This window comes from Leopardus geoffroyi, chromosome B1, assembly GCF_018350155.1.
Source record: "Leopardus geoffroyi isolate Oge1 chromosome B1, O.geoffroyi_Oge1_pat1.0, whole genome shotgun sequence".
NCBI classification, from domain to species: domain Eukaryota; kingdom Metazoa; phylum Chordata; class Mammalia; order Carnivora; family Felidae; genus Leopardus; species Leopardus geoffroyi.
The window spans coordinates 6,761,528-6,774,646 of record NC_059327.1 but is presented as its reverse complement, the minus strand read 5'-3'; the positions used below and the strand labels follow the sequence as shown (position 1 = coordinate 6,774,646).

Here is a 13,119-nt window from a genome sequence, read left to right as displayed (position 1 = left end):
ACCAACGACACTTGTTGGTTCTTCTGACAGGTGGGAGGGGGTATCCAATCATGGTTTTGATTTGTATTTCCCTGATGAAAACTGATGTTGAACATCTTTTCATGTGTCTGTTAGCCATCTGGATGTCTTCTTTAGAAAAGCATCTATTCATATGTCTTCTTCCCATTTACTGGCTTGTTTTTTGGGTGTTGAGTTTGGTAAGTTCTTTATAGATTTTGGATACTAACCCTTTATCAGATGTGTCATTTGCAAATGTCTTCTTCCATTCTGTAGACTGCCTTTTAGGTTTTTTTATTGTTTCCTTTGCTGTGCAGGTTTTTATCTTGATGAAGTCCCAATAGTCCATTTTTGCTTTTGTTTCCCTTCCCTTTGGTGACGTGTCTAGTAAGAAGTTGCTCTGGCCCAGGGCAGAGAACTTGCTGCATGCGTTCTCCTCTAGGATTTTGATAGTTTCCTGTCTCACATTTAGATCTTTCATCCATTTTGAATTTATTTTTGTGTGTGGTGTAAGAAATTGGTCCAGTTTCATTGTTCTGCATGTTGCCATCCAGTTTTCCCAACACCATTTGTTGAAGAGGCTTTCTTCTATTGGATATTCTTTCCTGCTTTGTGGAAGATGAGTTGACTGTACAGTTTTGGGTCCATTTCTGGATTTTCTATTCTGTTCCATTGATCTGTGTATCTGCTGTTGTGCCAGTACCATAATATCTTGATGACTGCAGCTTTGTAATACAGCTTGAAATCTGAAATCGTGATGCCTCCAGTTTTGTTTTTCTTTCTCAGGATTGCTTTTGCTATTCAGGGTCTTTGGTGGTTCCATACAAATTTTAGGACTGTTTGTTCTATCTCTGCAAAAACTTCTGGTGGTATTTTGATAGGGCTAGCATTAAATGTGTAGATTGCTTTGGATAGGATGGACATTTTGACAGTGTTTGTTCTTCCAATCTGTGAGCATGGAATGGTTTTCCATTTACTTGTGTCCTATTCAGTTTCTTTCATGAGTGTTCTACAGTTTTCAGAGTATGGATCTTTCCCTCTTTAATTAGGTTTATTCCCAGGTATCTTACTGGTTTTGGTGCAGTTGCAAATGGGATCGATTCCTTGATTTATTTTTCTGCTACTTCATTTTTTTTTTTTTTCAACGTTTATTTATTTTTGGGACAGAGAGAGACAGAGCATGAACGGGGGAGGAGCAGAGAGAGAGGGAGACACAGAATCGGAAACAGGCTCCAGGCTCCGAGCCATCAGCCCAGAGCCCGACGCGGGGCTCAAACTCCCGGACCGCGAGATCGTGACCTGGCTGAAGTCGGACGCTTAACCGACTGCGCCACCCAGGCGCCCTGCTGCTACTTCATTATTGATGTATAGAAATACAACAGATTTTATATTTACAACATTGATTTTATATCCTGTGACTTTGCTGAATTCATGTATTAGTTCTAGCAATTTTTGGTGGAGTGTTTTGGGTTTTCTCTATAGAGTATCATGTCGCCTGCAAATAGTGAAAGCTTGACTTCTTCCTTGCTGATTTAGATGCAGTTTTTTTTGGTTTGGTGTCTGATTGCTGAGGCTGAGACTTCCAGTAGTATGTTAAATAGTAATGGTGAGAGTGGATATCCTTGTCTTGTTCCAGACCATAGGGGAAAGGCTCTCTCACTTTCTCCCCACTGAGGATGATATTAGCAGTGGGTCATTCATAAATGGACGTTATGACATTCAGATATGTTCCATCTGTCCCTGCTCTGTTGAGCGTTTTTATCAAGAATTGATGCTATATTTTGTCCATTCTTTTTCTGCATCAATTGACAGGATCTTATGGTTCTTTTTTTTTTTTAATGTAGTATATCATGTTGATTGATTTGCAAATATCGAACCAGCCCTGTAGCTCAAGAATAAATCCCATTGATAATGGGATCAATGGGTGAATAATTCTATTAGTATACTGTTGAATTTATTTTGCTAGTACCTTGTTGAGGAATTTTGCATCCATGTTCATCAGGGATATTGGCCTGTAATTCTCCTTTTTAGTGGGGTCTTTGGTTTTATGATCAAGGTAATGTTGGCTTTGTAGACTAAGTTTGGAAGTTTTTCTTCTATTTCTGTTTTTTGGAACAGTTTGAGAATAGGTATAACTATTCTTTAAATTGTCTGGTAGAATTCTCCTGGGAAGCCGTCTGTCTGGCCCAGGACTCTTGGTGGTTGGAAGATTTTTGATTACTGATTCAATTTCTTTGCTGGTTATGGGTCTGTTCAAATTTTCTATTTCTTCCGGTTTCAACTTGGTAGTTTGTGAGTTTCTAGGAATTTGTCCATTTCTTCCAGATTGCCAAGTTGGCATATAATTTTTTATAGTATTCTCATGATTATTTGTATTTCCCTGGTGTTGGTTGTGATCACTCCTCTTTCATTTGGGTCCTCTCTCTTTTTGATAAGTCTGGCTAGGGTGTTCAGTTTTGTTTATTCTTTCAAAGAACCAGCATTTAGTTTCATTGATGTGTTCTGTTTTTTTGTTTTTTTCCCTATATTGTTTATTTCTGCTCTAATCTTTATTATTATCCTTCTTCTAATGGCTTTAGGTTTTATTTGCTCTTCCTCTTCTAGGTCCTTTAGATGTAAGGTTATGTTGTGTATTTGGATCCTTTTTTCTTGAAATAGGCCTGAATTGCAATATACTTCCCACTTAGGACTGCCTTTTGCTGCATCCCAAAGGTTTTGGACCCTTGTCTTTTCATTTTCACGTGCTTCCTTGTATTTTTTTTAATTTCTTCTTTAATTTCCTGGTTAACCCATTTTTTCTTTAGTAGGATGTTCTTTATTAACCTCCATGTATTGAGGGCTTTCCGAATTTTTTCTTGTGTTTGACTTCAAGTTTCATAGCATTGTGATCTGAAAATATGCATACTTTGATCGTGATCTTTTTGTACTTGTTGAAGGCTGATTTGTGACCCAGTATGTGCCATGTGAACATGTTCCATGTGCACTAGAAAAGAAGGTGTATTCTGCTTTAGGATGAAATGATTCGAATGTATCTGTTAAGTCCATCTGGTCCAGTGTGTCATTCAAAGCTATTGTTTCCTTGTTGATTTTCTGCTTAGATTTGTCCATTGCCATACGTGGGGTGTTAAAGTCTCCTTCTATTATTGTATTATTGTCAATGAGTTTCTTTATATTTGTTAGTAATTGATTTCTGTATTAGGGTGCTCTCAATTTGGGGGCCTAAACACTCAAACTGTTAGATCTTCTTGATGGATAGACTCCTTAATAATAATACAATGCCTTTCTTCATTTCTTGTTACAGTCTTTGTTTTAAAATCTAGTTTGTCTGATAGAAGTATGGCTACTCTGGCTTTCTTTTGATGTCCATTAACATGATAGATGGTTCTCCATCCTCTCACTTTCAATCTTCAGGTGTCTTTAGTCTCTTGTAGGCAGCATATAGATGGGATCTTTTTTTTTTTTTTTTTTTTTTTACCCATTCTGCTACCCTATGTCTTTTGATGGGAGCACTTAGTTGATTTACATTCAGAGTGATTATTGAAATGTATGAATTTAGTGCCATTGTGTTACCTGTAGAGTTGGTGTTTCTGGTGATGTTCTCTGGTCTTTTGTAGTCTTTGTTGCTTTGGTCTTTTTTTTTTTTTTTTTTTTTTTTTTTCTTTTTCTTTTTCCCTCCAAATGGAGTTCCCTTTAAAATTTCTTGCAGGGCTAGTTTAGTGGTCACATACTCCTTTAGTTTTTGTTTGGGAAACTCTTTATCTCTCCTCCTATTTTGAATGACAGCCTAACTAAATAAAGAATTCTTGGTTGCATATTTGCCCCATTCAGTACATTGAACATTTCCTTCCACTCCTTTCTGGCCTGCCATGTTTCTGTGGACAGATATGCTGCAAATCTGATCTGTCTTCCCTTGTAGGCTAAGGACTTTTTTTTTCCCTTGCTGCTTTCATGATTCTTATCTTTGTGTTTGTGATTTTTGACTTGACTTTTATGCCGTGGTGACGATTGGCTTTTGTTGAATCTAATGGGAGTTCTCTGTGCTTTTTGGATTTTGATATCTGTGTCCTTCCCCAGATTATGGAAGTTTTCAGCTATAATTTGTTCAAAGAAACTTCCTGCCTTTCTTTCTCTCTCTTCATCCTCTGGGACTCTTATGATGCGAATACATTTTTAGTAAGTCACTAAGTTCCTGAAATCTGCCTTTGTGGTCCATGACCTTTTTTACCTTCTTCTTTTCAGCTTCATTATTTTCCATAATTTTATCTTCTGTATCACTGATTTGCTCCTCTGCTTTGTCTATCCTCATTTTTATGGCCTCCCTTTGGGATTGTATCTCGGTTACAGCATTTTTAGTTTTGGCATGACTAGATTTTAGTTCTTTTATCTCTGCAGTAAGGTATTCTCTAGTGTCTTCTATGCTTTTTTCAAGCACAGCTAATATCCTTATAATTGTTTTAAATTCTAGTTCAGACAATTTACTTATATATGCATTGATTAAAATATCTGGCTGTCCTTTCTTCCTGTTCTTTCTTTTGAGGTGAATTCCTCGTCTTGTCATTTTGGAGAGAAATAAAAATAAAGCAAAATAAAACAAAAAGTAAAAATTGAAGACAAAAAAAATCTAAAAAATACATGAAGTTAGATCCTAGGTGTGTTCTGATCTGCTTGTTACAAGAAGCTTGATAGGAAAAAGGAAGAAAGAAAAAATCTAATAAAAATATATCCAAAATAATTTAAAAATGATAAAATAAAAAATAAGATTAAAATGCTCTTTTTGTATCAAAAAATAAAAAGAAACAAAGACAAAAACAAAAAGAAACAAACAGAAAAACCCCAAAGGATGCTAGATCTTTTTTCCTCTAGAGCTGAAGCTTTGTGCCAGTCTGATTCATAGACTTGGTGTGGGCTAGGTGTTTCTGCTGGTCTTCTGGGGAAGGGGCCTGCTGCTCTGATTTTCAGGTACAATTGCTCTCCTGGAGATGTGCCTTCAGGGTGCTGGGGGGGCAGGACTTGGTGTAGCAGCTCCGTCCTCCACTTGGTGGCGCTGTTTAGCTCACCGAGGTGGATCAAGCTGGTGGGTGCGGGAGAAAATGGTTTCTCCCCATTCTCTTGTTCTGTCAACTCAGGAGCAGGAAGTGTACACCACCCCTCTTCAGTAAGCCCTCACAGACGCGCAGCAATGCCACCTGTGTCCCTGGTTTCCGTCATATCCCCACCTTCACCCCGTGTCCAACCTGTCCACCTGCCAAATGGTGCAGCGCTGCTGTGTTTTAAATCAGGTGCGGCTGTGTTTCAAAACCCCATACTTCAGAGACCCCCACAGCACAGACCTGCACTGATCTGGGGACAGTCATGATGACTTGCGGCTGGTGGTGCCAGTTTGTCACAGAAGACAGCCACGGGATCATGTAGTGGATCAGAATTTATTGTAAATCACAACACACAGCTGGCGCCCGGGTTTGCATACCTCTCCTGGCTTCTTTGTTTGGGATGTTGCCTGCTGGGTCCTGTGTCCATTGAGAGGCCGAATCACCTCTCCCAGATGCACTCCAAGCAGCCGAACCGCTTCTCCCCATGTGATCCTGGGGATCCTCAGGCCACCCGCCGTTGGGGCTCAGCTCTGCTCTCTCACTGCTCAGCTCCCCAGGTGCGAATCTGGAAATGTCACAGACCTCCAAAACTTAGGAATATGCGCTCCACTGTTTCTGGAAAACTGGTGGTGTTGTAACCCTGTCCTTTTTCCTTGTCTGAGGTTTTGGGGAGTAATTTTCTTGAGCAGTCCCTTGCAGTGTTTTCCCTCTTACACGCCCCCCTCCCCCTTTCTTTTTCTCTCCCTCTCCCTCCTCTCCCTCCTCTCCCTCCCCTCCCTACTCCCACTGAGACCAGGGCTCCTTTCCCTGGGGAGCACCTGCAGCTCTTTTCTCCCACGAATTCTATGCAGTTCCTTCCTTCCATGGGTCATTTTTCTGGTTTTTAGATGTGCAGGTTTGTTCTCTGAGAGTTATGATTGATTTCTTGGGTATTCAGAATGATTTGATATTTATCTAGCTGTGTTCCAGGGAGGATGCATGCTTAGGGCCTCCCCACGCCTCCACCATTTTACTCCATCAGTTTCTGTATTTTCTTAAGACAATAGATTTTTGAACTCCTAAGGTATTATCATAACAGCAGTATTGGCGCAGTGATTTTTATTTATTGAAAATAAGATAATAGCAAGTACAAAATTCACATCTACTTAATTTGATCAAGGAAATTTGCTTTTCACAGAAATAACAGGCACAAAAGAAAAGTATAAATGCTGATGTATGTTTTAAAACAATTTTACGAAACCAAATTTAAAAGTTGTGTTTTTATTGAGCTCTCTAGAGAATGTTCAAGCATTTATATGTACTTGTCCGTAGCAAATGCTTTCTGGCTGAAAAGTCATCGCTATGTAATAATATTTTACTTAAGTCTTTTTGTATCCAAAAACAAAGCCCAGGAATTTCCATGGTAAAACACTTAGGAGAATCTGCTGTTGACCCAGCATTCGCTCTACAGCTGTCCCAGATAGAACTGCCTCATCATATGCACAAAGGCACCTGCACAGACTACGGACATGGGGGTCTCCAGTTTAATACTGCAGTATGGCAGGACTGTCTACAGACATGGACGGCAGATAATTCATCAGCCGGTGCCTAAGTGAGATACCTCCCCCCATCTCCCAGCCACTTTCTGAGGACCAGTTGGACACCAGCCCTGGGCCAGCCCTGTGGATCCCAGGAAGACCTTCGACCTTAAGTCTCTTCAGCTATTTCTTGTGGAGGTTGATACTTTGCAAACCAAGCTGTGAATTAGAGGAGGAAAAAACCCCCCACAAATTCCCCAAAGAGGACTTGCCATCAGCGCAGAGAGGGGGTATTCCACTGGGACGTAAGACCCCAGGATCCTGAGCCTGCGCTCTGGAGTGGAGCCTTCGTCGTCCATAAATTAGTCCCATCCCTTTGCGTTTTGTTTGAAGGCTAAAAGTGTTGTTTCTGGTAGATGGGCGGAAGGCGAGAATAGTGCCGCCAAAGCACTAAGGTTTGGTCCTGTGTTGATAGATCTAAAACAGAAGGCTTTGTTTATATGAATTGTTTTCTCACTACTTTTAACATGCATTGTATCTCTCCATATCCCATACAGTTTATGGGGACCCGGGGACAATAATGAGCCAAGCCAAGTGTTTTTGCTGTCCTCAGCTCACACAGCTCTGAGAAGGAGACAGTCAAGGTGGCAGTTGCAGGGAGGTGTCCTAAATGCCCTCCTGGGATAATGGGGAGGTTTGGCACCCACATTAGACTGAATGTTCAGGGAAGGGGATCCCATCTCCCAAAGGGAGATCTGTAATCAGATTCTTAAAGGGGAAGTTCAAGAATGCCAAGTGGGGGATGGGAAGGAAGTTCTAGTAAAAGGGCTGTGCACGGGTGAGACAGTAAAGCCAGCTGGCCTGTGGTCCATGAATGAGACAAGTGCCTGTGAGGCAGATGATTTCAGTTCAACCAGGGATGAGTGAGTGATGAATCTGGCCGTGTCTGATGGTGACCTGAATCCATATTAAGAATCTGTCTTTAGCTTATTGGCCACTGTGTCACATTTTCAGGGTTCTACTCCTGCATCAGGATCCCTGGTGTACTTGTCAAAGTGCAGACTCCCAGTGTCCACCCCAGACCAAAGGGAAGACTGTGACTGGTGTTAGTCAGGAGCCCCATAAGTTTGGTGCTGATGTCGAGCTATTGTCTTCCTCACTGCTGCACTGTGGCTATTTAATGTTTTTTAATTGTGCTCAGAAAGTGGTATCATGGCATTGTCAGCACTTTGTAGAATATAAGGTAGCTTGTTTCTTTACTGCTTCCTCTGTGTTAACAGTTCGCTGTTATTTACTGGGCTCTATGTCTATAGAAGATCAGTCTATCTGGAAGACCATGAAAAAAGACAAATACACGTGGGAGACGCCAGATGTAAAAACATGAGTTCAGGAAGCTGTGGAGAGTGGTTCACATTTGGATCCAAAACCCTCCGCGCCCCGCACTCCTGCCTACTTAGCTGCAGCTGGCCTTTACTGCTCCCGATACAAGTAATTACAGCAGTGACTCAGTGTGAAAACGTTACACTCAGCCCATTTTTACCTCTCAATAGTCCTATGAGGGAGTAAAGGCTATCTCAATTTAACCATCACCCAGCATGTGGGGGAGCCTGGCTGGGGCCCCAGCGGGCTGAGACCAGAGCCTTGGCCCTTGACCTCTGAACAGTTTGGCTCCAGCAGGACTTGGTTCGATGTCCTTTTGGCCTTAGGACACTAGCTTTTGATGGTGATGATAATGCCAGTGATACTGATGACAAGGATGAAAACGACAATTTTTTCTAAATCAAATGCTTGTATTTAAAATGTACATTGAATGATTTTTCTTCAAAAACAATCTGTTCTTTTGGATCTCGAAATTTCCGTGTATCTTAAGATATGTCCTACTTCTTTGAAACTTATTTTCAAAAACAAAGCACATCCTATTTATAGTAAAATAAGTAATGAAGCTACGTTATTTATTCTAGAAAGCCTTAATACTTTGAAGCTTGTAGGGTTTTACAGTTGTTAGGCATCAATCAACTAAATCTGATGAAGAGACCGATGCTGATTTGTTTTTCTATTTCCTGACAGTAAAATATACACACTCTAGATAGCCAAATAGGGGCGCCTGGGTGGCGCAGTCGGTTAAGCGTCCGACTTCAGCCAGGTCACGATCTCGCGGTCCGGGAGTTCGAGCCCCGCGTCGGGCTCTGGGCTGATGTCTCAGAGCCTGGAGCCTGTTTCCGATTCTGTGTCTCCCTCTCTCTCTGCCCCTCCCCCGTTCATGCTCTGTCTCTCTCTGTCCCAAAAATAAATAAACGTTGAAAAAAAAAAAAATTTTAGATAGCCAAATATATATTTTAAGCTCAAATGTTTCATTTATCTGGAGTCACCAGGATGCTCACAGCCTGAGAGATGTCACATGATGAGTCCTCTTGAAAATAAAGAGCAGCATACAGCTCTCGCTTTAGCTTCTCTCCAGTGTTGCCTGTAACAACCCAAATCCACAAGATGGATGAAGATTGCTTTTGAGACCTTTAGAAGGATGACGAATTAAACTATGTAATCTGTTGGTGAAACAAGACAACTATATCAGTGAAACACAACAGGGAGCCCAGAAGTATACCCACACAAATAAAGTCAACTGATATTTGACAAAGAAATATAATGGAGAAAAAAAGCATTTTCAACAGTGAGAGGGCAGGTAATAACTGAAATTCATATACCAAAAAAAAAAAAAAAAATCTAGACACAGACATTATACTTCTAAAAAAGTATCTCAAAATATATAACAGATCTAAATATAAAACACAAGACTATACAACTCCCAAAGGAAAAAATCAAGGTGACCTTGAGTTTGGCAATGACATTTTGGCTACAACATCAAAGGCATGATCCATGAAAGAACTGATAAGTTGAACTTGATTAAAATTAAATACTTCTGCTTCAATACTGAAGAAAATGAGAAGACAGAGCCACAAGCTGGGAGAAAATATTTGCAAAACACACATCTGATAAAGGACTTAACCATAATATAAGATATTCCTAAAACTCAACAATAAGAAAATGACCAACTCCGTTCAAAAATTGGCAAAAGTGGGGTGCCTGGGTGGCTCAGTCAGTTAAGCATCCGATTTCAGCTCGGTTCATGATCTCGCAGTTCTTGAGTTTGAGTCCCATATCAGGCTCTGTGCTGACAGCTCAGATCCTGGAGCTGCTTCAGATTCTGTGTCTCCCTCTCTCTCTGACCCTCCCCCCCCCCAGTTGCTATCTTTCTCTCAAAATAAATAAACGTTAAAAGGGGGGGGGGGACCAAAAGATCTGAACAGCCATCTCACCAAAGAAGATAGAAAATAAGCATATGAAAGTATGCTGAACATCATGTCATTAGGGAAATACAAATTAAAATAAAAACGAGAGTACCACTGCATGCCATTAGAATTCTAGGAGAAAATCCAAAATACCAACACCACCTAATGCTGGTAAAGATACACAGCAACAGGAACTCTCCTTCATTGCTGGTAGGAATGCAAACTGGTACAGCTGCTTTGGAAGATAGTGGGAGGTTTTTTTTACAAAACTAAACAGACTCTTACCATGTGATCCAGCAGTCATGTTTCTTGTTTATCCAAATGAGTTGGAATACGTAGGTCCACACAAAAACCTACACGTGGTTGTTTTAGAACGGCTTGATTTGTAATTGCCAAAACTTGGAAGGAACCAAGTTCCTTCCTTCAGTAGGTGATGGATAACTAAACCGTAGTATAGCCAAACTGTAGAAATTATTCAGTGGTAAAAAGAAATGAGCTTTTAAGCCAGTGAAAATGGAGGAGGTTTAAATGCCTGTTACTAAGTAAAAGAAACCAATCTGAAAAAGACATACTGTATGATCCCAACTATATGACATTCTGGAAAAGGTAAAACTATGAAGACAGTAAAACAATCAGTGGTGGCCAGGGATTGGGCGGTGGGCAGGGATGAATAGGCAGAGTGCAGGATTTTTAGGCCAGTGAAAATCTTCTGATGATACTGTAGCAGTGGATACATGTCATTGTATATTTTTCAAAACCAATAGAATTTACAACACCAAGAGTGAACGCTAGTATAAAACTAAGGACTTTGGGTGATAATGATGTATCACTGTAGGTTCATCAGTTGTGACAAATGTAGCACTCTGGTGGTATATTGATAGTGGGGGAGGCCGTTCTTTTGTGGGGACAGGAGGTATATGGGAACTGTATTTTATGCTCAGTTTGCAGTGAACCTAACATGAGTCTAAAAAGTATTGTTAGAAACAAAAAAAGCATCATCTTTTTTTCCTTAACGGCATCTATATGATTTACCTAATTAGAAAAAAAAGCCATGCCTCAATTAGATTTATATTGACTGTCATCCAGACTGGCCACGGTATGTCTTTTGGTTGACGTTACTGATGACGTTGTCAACTGCTTATAAAGACAGGTCACCATCGAAAGAGTGATCTGTCTAGAACTAGAAAGAAACTCTGAGGGTCTTTGTGTGGTGGCTGCATCCTCAAAGAGTTGGCTTTGTTAGCTTTTCCATCTGTTTGGGTCTGGGGAAGTACTGGAGAGAATTTATACCAGAAAAGACTGACTCCTGTATTTCAGAGGGGAATTTATAATCAGAAAACGATGGTTTATCTGACCACAGGCATTTGGAGGGAGGTTTCCTTACTGTGGGCATAGAATTTCTCTGTCTTCATAATTCAGATGTAACGATCAGAGGGGGACTTGCCTAACTCTACCATTCATAGGTGCATTTTTCCGCATTTAGACCATCGAGAGGACAGCATAAGTAAATATATAACAACAATTTCATGAGTGACCTGAAAGGGCAGTAGTTCTGTTTAAGTCAAGGCGGAGGGCAAGGGAGAGGCTTACTCCGGTTGGAGTTTAGTGAAAGTGTCTCTGTATAATTGAGATGCAGACTGAAACTGGAGGAGGAGGAGTATGGGGCAGGACGTTCGTTGTTGGAGGTGGAAATGAAGAATGACACCAGTGGCCAGTTTAGAAATAATAGCAGTGTGTTTGTCGGATGGATGAAGGCATTTACAATACCAACACTCAGATGGAGCCATTAGCTAAGATTCAGACAGAGGAGGAATACATTTGATGTTTCGAGCGGTGGAGTTACTGTCCTGGGAAATATTTCATTTTAGGTGTATGTACGTTTGCAGGCAGAGGTGATCATTCAGAAATGGAATCCAGACAAGAAATTGGTTACTTTCAATTTAGGGACAGCAACAGAAAAAATGTGGAGCAGTTGAAGAAATGCGTGAGCCTACCAGGACGTGGTATAAAAGGAGAGCAGGAGCTCACGTGAAGTGTCGAGACATTCCGACAGGATTGAGGAATTCTTTGCAGAGGACGTGGGAGAAGGACCGATTGTAGAGGAGACTTAAAGTGTCAGGTAACGGCAGCAAGAGGTTCAGAAAAGGAGGTCAGGGTTTAACTCCTCCTCATTTCCATGTAAGGATTTATTTATGGAGACAGTGATATTAACAACGTGTACTTACAAAGTAATCATTGGTGGTCTTTGTAAGTCGGAGGGAGGAGACGACGTGAGTGAGGGACACCAGCACTTCTGGTTCGGCTCTGAAGGGAGGATGGAAGGCCAGGGGCTGGAGAGAAAATCCGTCCAGAGGAGATTTTTGCTTCAAGTTACGAGAGAGATAATGAGCGTCAATGAGGAGATAGGTGATTGTGGAGAGATGGACATGTTTTGGGGAAAGGAGAGTTCATACTATAGTTCTGAACAAAACAGGAGAAAGGAATTCAGTTGGACACACTGGACTTAGAGGCAACAGGACTTCAATTTGATAGAAAAAAATAACCAGTGGACATGAATGTAGGACTTGTGGGGAAAACTGAGGCAGAATGTCACTGTATGTAAATTCATCTCTGTTATAGGTTGAATTTTGTGTTCCCAAAAGTCAAATGTTGAAGTCCCAACCCTAAGAATGTATTTGGAGATTGGGCCTCACAAGTGGTAACTAAGGGAAAATGAGGTCAGTGGGGCGGGCTCGGAGTCTGTTTGACTGGTGTCTTTGCAAGAAGAGGGACTGATGTCACCAATGTGTGCCAAGCAAGAGTGTGGAGACACAGGGAGAGGATGGCTGTGAGCACGCTGGGTGGGGAGGCCTTGGTCTCGTGCAGCGGCCAGATTCATGAGAAAATACACTTCTGTTGTTTAAGCCCCTCGGTTGGCGGTACTGTGTTACAGCAGCCTGAGCAAACCAACACAGTATTGTAGTAGGGACAAATCCTGTCTTTTGAAAGGGGAGAACGTGTAGATTTGAAGTATTTATGGAGTGTGGAAGAATGATTCACTTCTCCAAGGTAGAGATGCCGACACATTTGAAAAGCCCTAGGAGTGGTGGTGCTGGTGTTAGGCAGGGATCGGCTTCTTTGCCACGCGGGTCACATTTGGCCACAGAAAAGGCAGGCGCACGGAAGTCACCTGCTGTCGGTTCCCACGCACACAGACCTGAGTGTGGGGTGTGTTTCTTGAAAAAGTAG

At 41.3% G+C, this 13,119-nt stretch overlaps 1 protein-coding gene and 1 long non-coding RNA gene across 10 annotated transcripts in view; one reads left to right on the top strand and one right to left on the bottom strand.

Annotated features, from left to right (window-relative positions):
• LOC123584369 (zinc finger protein 705A-like) overlaps nt 1-13,119 on the top strand; it is a 31,753-nt gene that overhangs the window by 12,100 nt on the left and 6,534 nt on the right. The window contains exon 4 of one of the 9 annotated variants that reach the window (XM_045452231.1): nt 11,836-12,010. The exons of 7 other annotated variants lie outside the window; for them this stretch is intronic. The gene's annotated coding sequence lies outside the window, so the exon portion shown is untranslated. Of the gene's footprint in view, nt 1-9,699; nt 12,011-13,119 lie in introns of those variants that run through there. One more of the 9 variants, XM_045452234.1, reaches the window with a different exon arrangement.
• Nucleotides 890-13,003, bottom strand: LOC123584408. The gene is made up of 3 exons (XR_006705394.1): nt 12,888-13,003; nt 8,239-8,244; nt 890-902 (listed from the first exon to the last, which is right to left on the bottom strand). It is a non-coding gene; the product is annotated as an uncharacterized LOC123584408 (long non-coding RNA).